Raw genomic sequence first — 13,548 nt, 5'->3', positions numbered from 1 at the left:
TGTTATTTCATAGTTTGGAAGTCTTCACAATTATTCTACAATGTTGTGGTTTATCGTGTATTAAAAATTATACACTTTTTTGGTTCCTACATGATTCCTTATGTTGAATGCCATAGTTTTGATGTCTAAACTATTATCACTATAATTATTATTAATGTAGAAAATAGTTTTAAATAAAAAACCTTGAATGAGTAGGTGTGTCCAAACTTTTGACTGGAACTTTATGTTGGGTGAGTGGAGGTGACCGAGACCACACAAGGAAGGAAGGAAGGTAGGTAGGTAGGTAGGTAGGTAGGAAGGGGTCGGGTCGGACGGACGGACAGACAGCTGTATATAGTACCTATGTTTAGTGAGTGGAGGTGGCTGAGACCAAGGAAGGAAGGAAGGTAGGTAGGTAGGTAGGTAGGTAGGTAGGTAGGTAGGTAGGTAGGTAGGTGGGTAGGTAGGTGGGTAGGAAGGAAGGGGTCGGGTCGGACGGACGGACAGACAGCTGTATATACTACCTATGTTTAGTGAGTGGAGGTGGCTGAGACCACACATGGTCTGTTGTAGTACAGTGACCGGGCTGAGACCAGCATGGCACGACGGATCTTCCACATACTGGGGACAGTAGAGAACACACATGTTATAAACATTACATATATACACTACCAGGTTATATATATACACTACCAGGTTATATATACACTACCAGGTTATATATATACACTATCAGGTTATATATATATACTACCAGGTTATATATATACACTACCAGGTTATATATACACACTACCAGGTTATATATACACACTACCAGGTTATATATATATACACACTACCAGGTTATATATACACACTACCAGGTTATATATATATACTACCAGGTTATATATATATATATACACTACCAGGTTATATATACACACTACCAGGTTATATATATATACTACCAGGTTATATATATATACACACTACCAGGTTATATATACAATACCAGGTTATATACACACTACCAGGTTATATACACACTACCAGGTTATATACACACTACCAGGTTATATATACAATACCAGGTTATATACACACTACCAGGTTATATACACAATACCAGGTTATATATACAATACCAGGTTATATATACACTACCAGGTTATATACACACTACCAGGTTATATACACACTACCAGGTTATATATATATACTACCAGGTTATATATATGTATACACACTACCAGGTAATACATATATACACTACCAGGTTACATATATACACTACCAGGTTATATATATATATACTACCAGGTTATATATACACACTACCAGGTTATATATATACACTACCAGGTTATATATACACTACCAGGTTATATGACTACACTACCGGGTTATATACTTCCAGGTTATATAAATATACTTCCAGGTTATTTATTTATATATATATATATATATATATATATATATATATATATATATATATATATATATATATATATATATATGCACTACCAGGTTATATAAACACACAACCAGGTTATATACACACTACCAGGTTATATATATACACTACCAGGTTATATATACACTACCAGGTTATTTATATATATACACTACCAGGTTATATATACACTACCAGGTTATATATATATATATATATATATATATATATATATATACACACTACCAGATTATATATACACTACCATATTATATATACACTACCATATTATATATACACACTACCGGGTTATATACACACTACCAGGTTATATATACACACTACCAGGTTATATATATACACTACCAGGTTATATATATACACTACCAGGTTATATATATACACTACCAGGTTATATATATACACTACCATATTATATATACACACTACCAGGTTATATATACACACTACCAGATTATATATACACACTACCAGGTTATATATACACTACCAGGTTATATATACACACTACCAGGTTATATATACACTACCAGGTTACATATATACACTACCATATTATATATATACACTACCATATTATATATATACACTACCAGGTTATATATACACACTACCAGGTTATATATATATATATATATACACTACCAGATTATATATACACACTACCAGGTTATATACACACTACCAGGTTATATACACACACTACCAGATTATATATATACACTACCAGGTTATATACACACACTACCAGGTTATATACACACTACCAGGTTATATATACACACTACCAGGTTATATATATACACTACCAGGTTATATATACACTACCAGGTTATATATACACTAACAGGTTATATACACACTACCAGGTTATATATACACTACCAAGTTATTTATATATATATAAACTACCAGGTTATATATACACTACCAGGTTATATATATATATACACACTACCAGGTTATATATACACTACCAAGTTATTTATATATATATATACACACTACCAGGTTATATATACACTACCAGGTTATATATATATATACACACTACAAGGTTATATACACACTACAAGATTATATATACACTACCAGGTTATATATACACACTACCAGGTTATACACACACTACCAGGTTATATATACACTACCAGGTAATATATACACACAACCAGGTTATATATACACTACCAGGATATATATACACACTACCAGGTTATATATACACTACCAGGTTATTTATATATATATACACTACCAGGTTATATATACACTACCAGGTTATATATACACTACCAGGTTATATATATACACACACGACCAGGTTATATAAATATACACTACCAGGCTATATACACACTACCAGGTTATATACACACTACCAGATTATATACACAAACTACCAGGTTATATACACACTACCAGGTTATATATATATACACTACCAGGTTATATACACACTACCAGGTTATATATATACTACCAGGTTATATATACACACTACCAGGTTATACACACACTACCAGATTATATACACACACTACCAGGGTATATACACACTACCAGGTTATATATATATATATATACACTTCCAGGTTATATATACACACTACCAGGTTATATACACACTACCAGATTATATACACACACTACCAGGTTATATACACACTACCAGGTTATATATATACACTACCAGGTTATATACACACTACCAGGTTATATACACACTACCAGGTTATATATACACTACCAGGTTATATATACACACTACCAGGTTATATATACACTACCAGGTTATTTATATATATACACTACCAGGTTATATATATATACTACCAGGTTATATATATACACTACCAGGTTATATACATACACTACCAGGTTATATATACACACTACCAGGTTATATATACACACTACCAGGTTATATATATATACACTACCAGGTTATATATACACACACTACCAGGTTATATATACACACTACCAGGTTATATATACACACAACCAGGTTATATATATACACTACCAGGTTATATATACGCACTACCAGGTTATATACACACTACCAGATTATATAAACACACTACCAGGTTATATACACACTACCAGGTTATATACACACTAACAGGTTATATACACACTACAAGGTTATATACACACTAGCAGGTTATATATACACACTACCAGGTTATATATACACACTACCAGGTTATATATACGTACTACCAGGTTATATACACACTACCAGATTATATACACACACTACCAGGTTATATACACACTACCAGGTTTATATATATATATACACTACCAGATTATATATACACTACCAGGTTATTTATATATATACACAATACCAGGTTATATATACACACTACCAGGTTATATACACACTACCAGGTTATATACACACTGCCAGGTTATATATACACTACCAGGTTATATATACACACAACCAGGTTATATATACACACTACCAGGTTATATATACACACTACCAGGTTATATACACACTGCCAGGTTATATATACACTACCAGGTTATATACACACAACCAGGTTATATATACTTCCAGGTTATGTATATATACACTACCAGGTTATATACACACTACCAGGTTATATATATATACATACACTACCAGGTTATATATACACACTACCAGGTTATATATACACTACCAGGTTATATATACACTACCAGGTTATATATATACACACAACCAGGTTATATATACACTACCAGTGTTAGAGCCGATTTGGACATATTTGTGTAAAAGACTGAACATATGGAGCTCCATGTACATTTGTGTAAATATATTAACTATTAATGTAAATGATGAAATATTAGGTACGTACCATTATGATTTATATTTACCTGATTTGAGATATATTCATTTGTCGTTTGTGTAACTCAGTTTTTGTCCCCCCCTCTTGCCTATTCATTGTATTGTGGTAAGTGTGTTAGGATAAAGGCAGGAAGTTGGGCCTTCGGGAGAGGGAGTCCTTGCTAGATGCGGGAGCGGTATAGTTTTTTGACCATACATACATCCATACATACATCCATACATCCATACATACATACATACAGACAGGTCATAATATGTATTTTCCATATCAAGTATTCTCTGCTTTAAGTTGTTTGGAGAATAATTTATTTGTTAGATATAAGAAGAATAAACATTTTTGTTGCACCATATCCCTGGATGTCATGGAATGTTTGGCCGTTTGGAAACCTTGAGTGTGGACTGTATGCGTACCAAACAACCCCGCTTCAGGCTTGGGCAGTGGCTATGGTAAAGACGAAAGGAAGCCACTACATTCAAGTCAAAAAACTCCGTGAAGGATTACTATCGGAAGGAAATCTCCGGTTCGGACACACGCTGGATATTGTTGTATTTGTAATTGCATTCGGATCGCAAGGACAGCTCGCTTGGAAGGATTTGAACTCCTAGAATTCGCCAGCCATGAGTAACCACTGCGAATGAATGAGCTGCCCTGTTCAATGCGATCGTTTGATCATGCATATTATGGAAGCGCAAACGTGCTTTTAATTGGAATGTTTGATCAACTTGGGAATGGAATTCAAAACACAGCGTTGTGAAAACAATTAAGAAGTTTAAGTTTGGGTAACACTTAGATCCTACGCACAATGTAGGTTAATCTTATGTCTAATATTTGGCCTCACGTGTAAATGCAATGCAACGAATGCAATCTAAGGATCTAAAGCCAACTGTGTGTTTAAACTTCATTAAAGGGACAACTGATAATGGGATGAAATGTTTAAAACGCATATAAAATGCCGAACTTGCACATGTGCAATTCAAAATGGGTCGATATGCTAAAATGGAGGACTGTTTTAAAGCACTAAAGGAGGTCTAAAGGGGCATTACGTTTAACAATCAAAACCAACAACTATGTCATTGTAAATTGAGTGAACTAAAAGTGAATGATGGAGGATGAAATCCCAAATAAGACTCCACTGGAGAGGGCAGAGGAGCATCTAAATTCACTCTATGCAGCCCGGAGAGGCAAACTTGGAGTGTGTACACGTAAAATGAATGAAATAAAAGCCCTTCTTGTTGATGGAGGAAACATTGAAACTGTGGATGAGAGTCTTGAAGCATTTCATGCTGTTCTCAATGACTTTAAGAATGCTCATGATTCTGTGCTAGAGCTGGTCACAGAGGAGGAACACGAACAGGAGAGCATTAACTATTATCAACCAAGAATGAGAACTTATGAACATTTCCTGAAAGAGGTGGAAATATGGAAAAAAGCTGAAATCGAGCCACAAACGCTCATTGAACCACATGACAGCATTTCCAATGTGTCAAAAACATCAAGTAAAACAAAGTATTCTAAGACTGCTTCCTCAGTGTCCTCTGCACGCCTAAAAGCTGAGGCAGAACGAGCAGCTCTACTAGCTCGCCAAGCATCATTACAGGACAAGCATGCATTGGAACTGGAGAAAGCTCAACTGGAACAACAGAAAGCTCAACTGAATGTTAGGATGGAAAAAATGGCACTGGAAACGGACATAGCAGCATTAAATGCCAAACTGAAGGTCCTGGAGAGTGACTCAACTTCTCAATCCCATGTTGTGGCAGCCCATTTTCTAAGCCAAGAAGATGGAATGAACTCTTATTTTGAGAACCAGGGACCCGAGGTCTATAAGGAACCTGTACCTGTTGAGTTTGCTGCATTAGGTGCAGTTCCAAAGACCCCGCTACAAAGAGTTTTACAACCGACCACAAAGCCATCAAAACCTATTCAGAAAACAGTCATAAACCACACCCTTCAGCAGCCAACATCAAGGTCTAGCAATCAACACGGAATCAACACTGCGGGTATCAGCCATGATAACCTCTCTACTGTCATGCAAAGGCAGAATGAAATTGCTGACCTCCTTGTACTACAGCACAAACAGGCCACACTCCCTGTTAGGGAGATACCTATGTTTGACGGTGATCCTCTAAACTTTAGGCCATTTATGCGTGCATTTGAGCATGGTATAGAAGATAAGACAAGCAGTCACCAGGATAGGCTCTATTACCTGGAACAGTACACCTCTGGTCAGCCCAAGGATCTGGTCCGTAGTTGTCTGCATATGGAAGCCAGAAGAGGATATGCAGAGGCTAAGAGGTTGTTAAAGGAACACTTTGGCAATGAAATCAAAGTCACCACTGCTTACATGGAAAAAGCTTGGAACTGGACAAACATCAAACCGGATGATGGAAAGGGACTGGGTGGCTATGCACTCTATCTTAGAGGATGCTGTAACGCTATGCAAGACCTACAGAACATGGAAGAGCTTAATCTTCCCTCCAACATAAAGTTGATCATGTCAAAACTTCCCTACAAACTAAGGGAAAAATGGAGGTCTACGGCATGTGATATTTTAGAGAGAAGCCACCTGAGGGCCCAGTTCAGTGACCTTGTGACATTCATGGAAAAACAGGCCAAAATACTGCAGGATCCTTTGTACGGAGATATCCAAGATCCCCTGATCAACAAAAGGTTTTTAAAACCAAAACAGAAGCTGACTTTAAGCAGCAGTTCAAGTCCAAGAGTAGGGGAAGCAGCTTTGCCACTGCAGTAGCTGTAGTGGCAGATTGTGACCCTGAAAAACCTCTAAAAGAACAAACATTCAAAGTCAAGAAACCAGGCACCTACCCTTCTTATTCTCCCAGTATCTCATGTGTATTTTGCGCTGGTGAGCATTTCCTGGTCGACTGCCAACAGGTGAAGGCACAGCCACACGAAGCCAAGGTTGAGTTTCTGAGATCAAAAGGCCTTTGTTTTGGCTGTTTGATGAGAGGACACTTAAGCAAAGAATGTAAAAGAAGGATGACCTGTCAGAAATGTCAAAGAAAGCACCCCACGATCCTGCACATTGAAGGAAGAGAGAGATTTAGATCTCTGAAGGCCGATACGAGGGGTGTAGCAGTAAGGCGGGAGGAGACTGTCAGCAGTGCTCTTGTTTCACTGGAAGCTGGTGAAGATACCGGGGCCGGTACAGATTGTGCACTTGCGATTGTGCCAGTTCAAGTAAAGATGGCAAATGGAAGCAGGTCTACGTTAACCTATGCATTTCTCGATTCTGGTAGCTCAGCAACATTTTGTACGGAGAGACTCATGAGGCAGTTGCAAGCTAAAGGCAGTGAGACTGAAATTCTGCTACGCACAATGGGGCAGGAGAGTCCTACCAAGAGCTTTGAGATATCTGGATTAGAGATTGGCAATGTGGAAGGTGACACATTTCTTGCATTACCAAAGGTCTACACCCAAAATAAGATCCCAGTGACAAGAGAAAATATTCCCACTCAGAAAGATCTCAAAAGGTGGCCATACCTGAAAGAGGTTCAGTTGAAGGAAATTGACGCCGACGTCGAACTCCTGATTGGCGTAAATGCTCCAAAGGCAATGGAACCCTGGAAAATCATAAATAGTCAAGGCAACGGACCGTATGCAGTGAAAACCCTCTTTGGATGGGTGATGAACGGTCCTCTTAACAATTGTACCATGGCAGAAGAATCTGGGCATCCTACGGTGATGGCCAATCGTATCTCAATGGCCGACCTGGGGGTTCTTCTTGTAAATCAGTACAACCATGACTTCCCTGAGAGAGGGTATGAAGAGAAAAGTGAGATGTCAGCTGAGGATCGTAGGTTTATGGAGATCGTATCAAGCTCCATAACCCTCAAAGACCATCACTACTACTTACCGTTGCCCTTTCGCAAAAAAGATGTAGTCCTGCCAAACAATCGTGACATGGCAAAGCAGCGGGCTCTAAATATTATCAGGAAGTTCAAGAAGGACAAAGGTTACGCTGCAGAGTACAAAGGCTTCATGGAAGAGATGATAACAAAAGGTTACGCCGAGAAGGTACCACAAGAACAGCTCCTCAGAGAGAAAGGCAAGGTATGGTACATACCACACCATGGCGTTCACCATAAGCGCAAAGGAACGATACGAGTAGTGTTTGACTGTTCATCATCCTATAAAGGTACATCTCTTAACAGTGAACTCCTTCAAGGCCCTGACCTGGCAAACACGCTTATAGGAGTCTTGCTAAGATTTCGGCAAGAGCACATTGCCATGATGGCAGACATCGAAGGAATGTTCCATCAAGTACGTGTCCATGAAGATTACTTAGACTTCCTACGATTCCTATGGTGGCCGGACGGTGATACTAACAAAAGATTGGAGGAGTACAGAATGAAGGTTCATCTTTTCGGTGCTATATCCTCTCCAAGTTGTGCAAACTTTGCACTGCAAAAAACTGCAGAAGACAACTGTGAGAGGTACAATGAAGAGGTGATTCAAACAGTCAAGTCCAACTTCTATGTTGATGACTGCCTCAAGTCAGTGGCCACAGAAGAACAAGCCATAGCCCTCACAAAAAACCTCAGGGTTGTGTGCTCTCAGGGTGGGTTCAAATTGACCAAGTGGGTCAGCAACAGCCGCACTGTGCTGGCTTCTATCCCTGATGAACACAAAGCCAAGCAGATAAAGGAATTGGACCTGGACAGAGAAAAGCTGCCTGTTGAAAGAGCACTTGGAATCCGATGGAACATTGAAAGAGATGCATTTACCTTCCGGGTCACTGTCAAGAACAGACAGATTGAACTTGAGGATTCAACTTTTTGGACGGACAGCCAGTCTGTGCTAAAATACATCCGCAATGATACCAAGAGATTCCATACCTTTGTGGCTAATAGGGTTGCTATGATCCGTGACCTATCGAAAGCAAAACAGTGGAGGTATTTGAACTCCAAACACAACCCAGCCGATGATGCCTCAAGAGGATTACATGTTGAAATGTTCCTGAACTCAAAGAGATGGTGCAATGGACCAGAATTCCTGGAGAAACCAGAAACTCAATGGCCGAAAGTCCCCGAGGAGCTTAACTCCATCCCTCCGGATGATCCAGAGGTGAGGGAAGACGTAATCGTAAACAGTACAAGTGTGGAAGAAAAGAGTCCAACCAGCAAACTGATTGAGTACTATTCAACATGGAACAGCTTGAAGAAAGCAGTTGCCTGGATGCTGAAACTGAAGAAACGTCTTCTACAGTTAAGCCAGAAAAGGAAAATTCTCTCTCAAACTGATCCAGATCAGAGTCTGACAAACTCACTGAAGGAACAAATTGACAAGTTCAAACTGACGTTTGGAAAAGAAAGTCTGTCTGTGGATGACCTAGATGAAGCAGAAAAGGTCATCATCCGATTTGAACAACGACAGCACTTTAAACAAGAAATTGCACTAGTTGTGAAAGGAAAACAATGTGCCAAGAGAAGTGGCTCAATCTGTAAGCTTGATCCAATTGTTGACAATGGTATTCTGAGAGTAGGAGGAAGGTTAAGCAAAGCTGCTATGCCTACGGAACTAAAGAATCCTATGATCCTTCCAAAAGACTCCTACATCTCTAGACTGATCTTACTCCATATCCATGAGCAGGTTGGCCACTCTGGGAGAGGTCACATGCTTTCTAGACTTCGCCAGCGATATTGGATACCCTGTGCCAACTCTTTAGCAAGGAAGATCCTTAAGAGCTGTGTCTTTTGCAGGCGGATGCAAGCTAGAGCTGGAGAACAGAAGATGGCCGACCTTCCACAAGATCGGGTGTCACCTGATTTGCCGCCTTTCACCCATGTGGGCATAGATTACTTCGGCCCCATAGAGGTGAAGCGAGGCCGCGTTCATGTGAAGCGGTATGGTGTGATCTTTACTTGCCTTGTGAGTCGAGCTGTCCATCTAGAAGTTGCTAGTTATCTGGATACTGATTCCTGCATCAATGCCCTGCGCAGGTTTATCTGTCGAAGGGGCCCAGTAACAAGTATCAGAACAGACAATGGCACCAACTTTGTTGGAACACACAGAGAGCTAGAAGAAGCTATGAAAGAGCTGGATCACAGCAAGATTCAAAATGAATTACTGAAGGAAGGAGTGACATGGTCATTCAACCCTCCCTCTGGAGCCCACCATGGGGGGTATGGGAGAGGTTGATCCGACTGGTGAAAAAGATCCTCTATTCAGTCCTTAAAGAGCAAGTACTGGATGATGAGGCTTTGCAGACCGCCTTGTGTGAAGTTGAGGCGATTATGAACGACAGACCAATCACTACTGTAACAAATGACCCTAATGATTTAGAACCCCTGACTCCGAACCATCTGCTTCATCTGAAAGCTAAGCCAGTCCTGCCACCAGGACTATTCCAGAGAAGCGACCTATACACACGAAGGAGATGGAAGCAAGTACAATATATCACTGACCTCTTCTGGAAGAGATGGATCAGGGAGTATCTTCCACTTATGCAGGAGCGGAACAAGTGGAACAAAACTAAGAGAAACTTCAGTCCTGGTGACCTCGTGGTCATCGTCGACGACACCGCCCCAAGGAACTCCTGGCTAATGGGGCGTGTGGTGGAGGCCTTGCCAGGGGCCAAAGGTCTTGTCCGGAGCGTCATGGTTAAGACTAAGACCAATATCTTACAGAGACCTATCAATAAACTCTGTCTGCTCCTTGAGGCGACTGAGTGAAACACACACACACACACACACACACACACAGTGCTCCATCTTAGAATCACGTGCACCTCTGATTCGTTGATGTCGTACTCTTACATTCTTTGATGTCATACATTTTTGGACGTCAAACTCTTGACATTTTTGGAAGTTGAACACCTTTGCACTTCAACTCAGACTGAGATCTATGGACTATGACTATTTTTCTATATGGCACCTTGTATATTTGTATATAGCTATGAACTGTAATAGTGCTCTGGTATAGAATGTTTTGTGTATTGGCTCTATGTCTGAATATTAAGTAATTGTTGTGCATTCAGGCAGTCAACAATTAGGGGCCGGTATGTTAGAGCCGATTTGGACATATTTGTGTAAAAGACTGAACATATGGAGCTCCATGTACATTTGTGTAAATATATTAACTATTAATGTAAATGATGAAATATTAGGTACGTACCATTATGATTTATATTTACCTGATTTGAGATATATTCATTTGTCGTTTGTGTAACTCAGTTTTTGTCCCCCCCTCTTGCCTATTCATTGTATTGTGGTAAGTGTGTTAGGATAAAGGCAGGAAGTTGGGCCTTCGGGAGAGGGAGTCCTTGCTAGATGCGGGAGCGGTATAGTTTTTGACCATACATACATCCATACATACATCCATACATCCATACATACATACATACAGACAGGTCATAATATGTATTTTCCATATCAAGTATTCTCTGCTTTAAGTTGATTGGAGAATAATTTATTTGTTAGATATAAGAAGAATAAACATTTTTGTTGCACCATATCCCTGGATGTCATGGAATGTTTGGCCGTTTGGAAACCTTGAGTGTGGACTGTATGCGTACCAAACAACCCCGCTTCAGGCTTGGGCAGTGGCTATGGTAAAGACGAAAGGAAGCCACTACAATCAAGTTATATACACACTGCCAGGTTATATATACACTGCCAGGTTATATATACACTACCAGGTTATATATATATACTTCCAGGTTATGTATATATATATACACTACCAGGTTATATATACACTACCAGGTTATACAAATACATACACTATATATACACTACCAGGTTTATATATACACTTATATATAGGTTATATATACACTACCAGGTTATACAAATACATACACAACAGGTTATATATACATACACTAACAGGTTATATATATTATATATATACACTAACCAGGTTATATATACACTTATATATACCAGGTTATATATACAAATACATACACTAACAGGTTATATATACATACACTAACACCAGGTTATATATACACTACCAGGTTATATATATATATACACTACCAGGTTATATATACACACTACCAGGTTATATACACACTACCAGGTTATATATACACTACCAGGTTATATATACAATACCAGGTTATTTATATATATATATATATATATATATATATATATATATATATATATATATATACACACACAATACCAGGTTATATATACACACTACCAGGTTATATGTATATATACACTACCAGGTTATATACACACACTACCAGGTTATATACACACTACCAGGTTTTATATATATATATATATATATATATATATATATATATATATATATATATATATATATATATATATACAATACCAAGTTATATATACACACTACCAGGTTATATACACACTACCAGGTTATATACACACTGCCAGGTTATATATACACTACCAGGTTATATATACACACAACCAGGTTATATATACACACTACCAGGTTATATATACACACTACCAGGTTATATACACACTGCCAGGTTATATATACACTACCAGGTTATATACACACAACCAGGTTATATATACTTCCAGGTTATGTATATATACACTACCAGGTTATATACACACTACCAGGTTATATATATACATACACTACCAGGTTATATATACACACAACCAGGTTATATATACACTACCAGGTTATATACACACTGCCAGGTTATATATACACTACCAGGTTATATACACACAACCAGGTTATATATATATACTTCCATGTTATGTATATATATATACACACTACCAGGTTATATATACACTACCAGGTTATATATACACTACCAGGTTATATATACACTACCAGGTTATACACACACTACCAGGTTATATATACACTACCAGGTAATATATACAATACCAGGTTATATATACACTACCAGGTTATATACACACTACCAGGTTATATACACACTACCAGGTTATATATATATACACACTACCAGGTTATATATATATACACACTACCAGGTTATATATACACTACCAGGTTATATACACACTACCAGGTTATATACACACTACCAGGTTATATACACACTACCAGGTTATATACACACTACCAGGTTATATATACAATACCAGGTTATATACACACTACCAGGTTATATACACAATACCAGGTTATATATACAATACCAGGTTATATACACACTACCAGGTTATATATATATACTACCAGGTTATATATATATACTACCAGGTTATATATATGTATACACACTACCAGGTAATACATATACACTACCAGGTT

At 38.1% G+C, this 13,548-nt stretch overlaps 1 pseudogene; it reads right to left on the bottom strand.

Annotated features, from left to right (window-relative positions):
• The window catches only part of LOC135525590 (serine/threonine-protein kinase/endoribonuclease IRE1-like), a 65,989-nt pseudogene that overhangs the window by 23,142 nt on the left and 29,299 nt on the right, over positions 1–13,548 (bottom strand).

This window comes from Oncorhynchus masou, chromosome 5 (genome assembly GCF_036934945.1).
Source record: "Oncorhynchus masou masou isolate Uvic2021 chromosome 5, UVic_Omas_1.1, whole genome shotgun sequence".
NCBI lineage: Eukaryota > Metazoa > Chordata > Actinopteri > Salmoniformes > Salmonidae > Oncorhynchus > Oncorhynchus masou.
The sequence above is the reverse complement of the archived record's forward strand: the minus strand, read 5'-3'. Positions and strand labels throughout refer to the sequence as shown.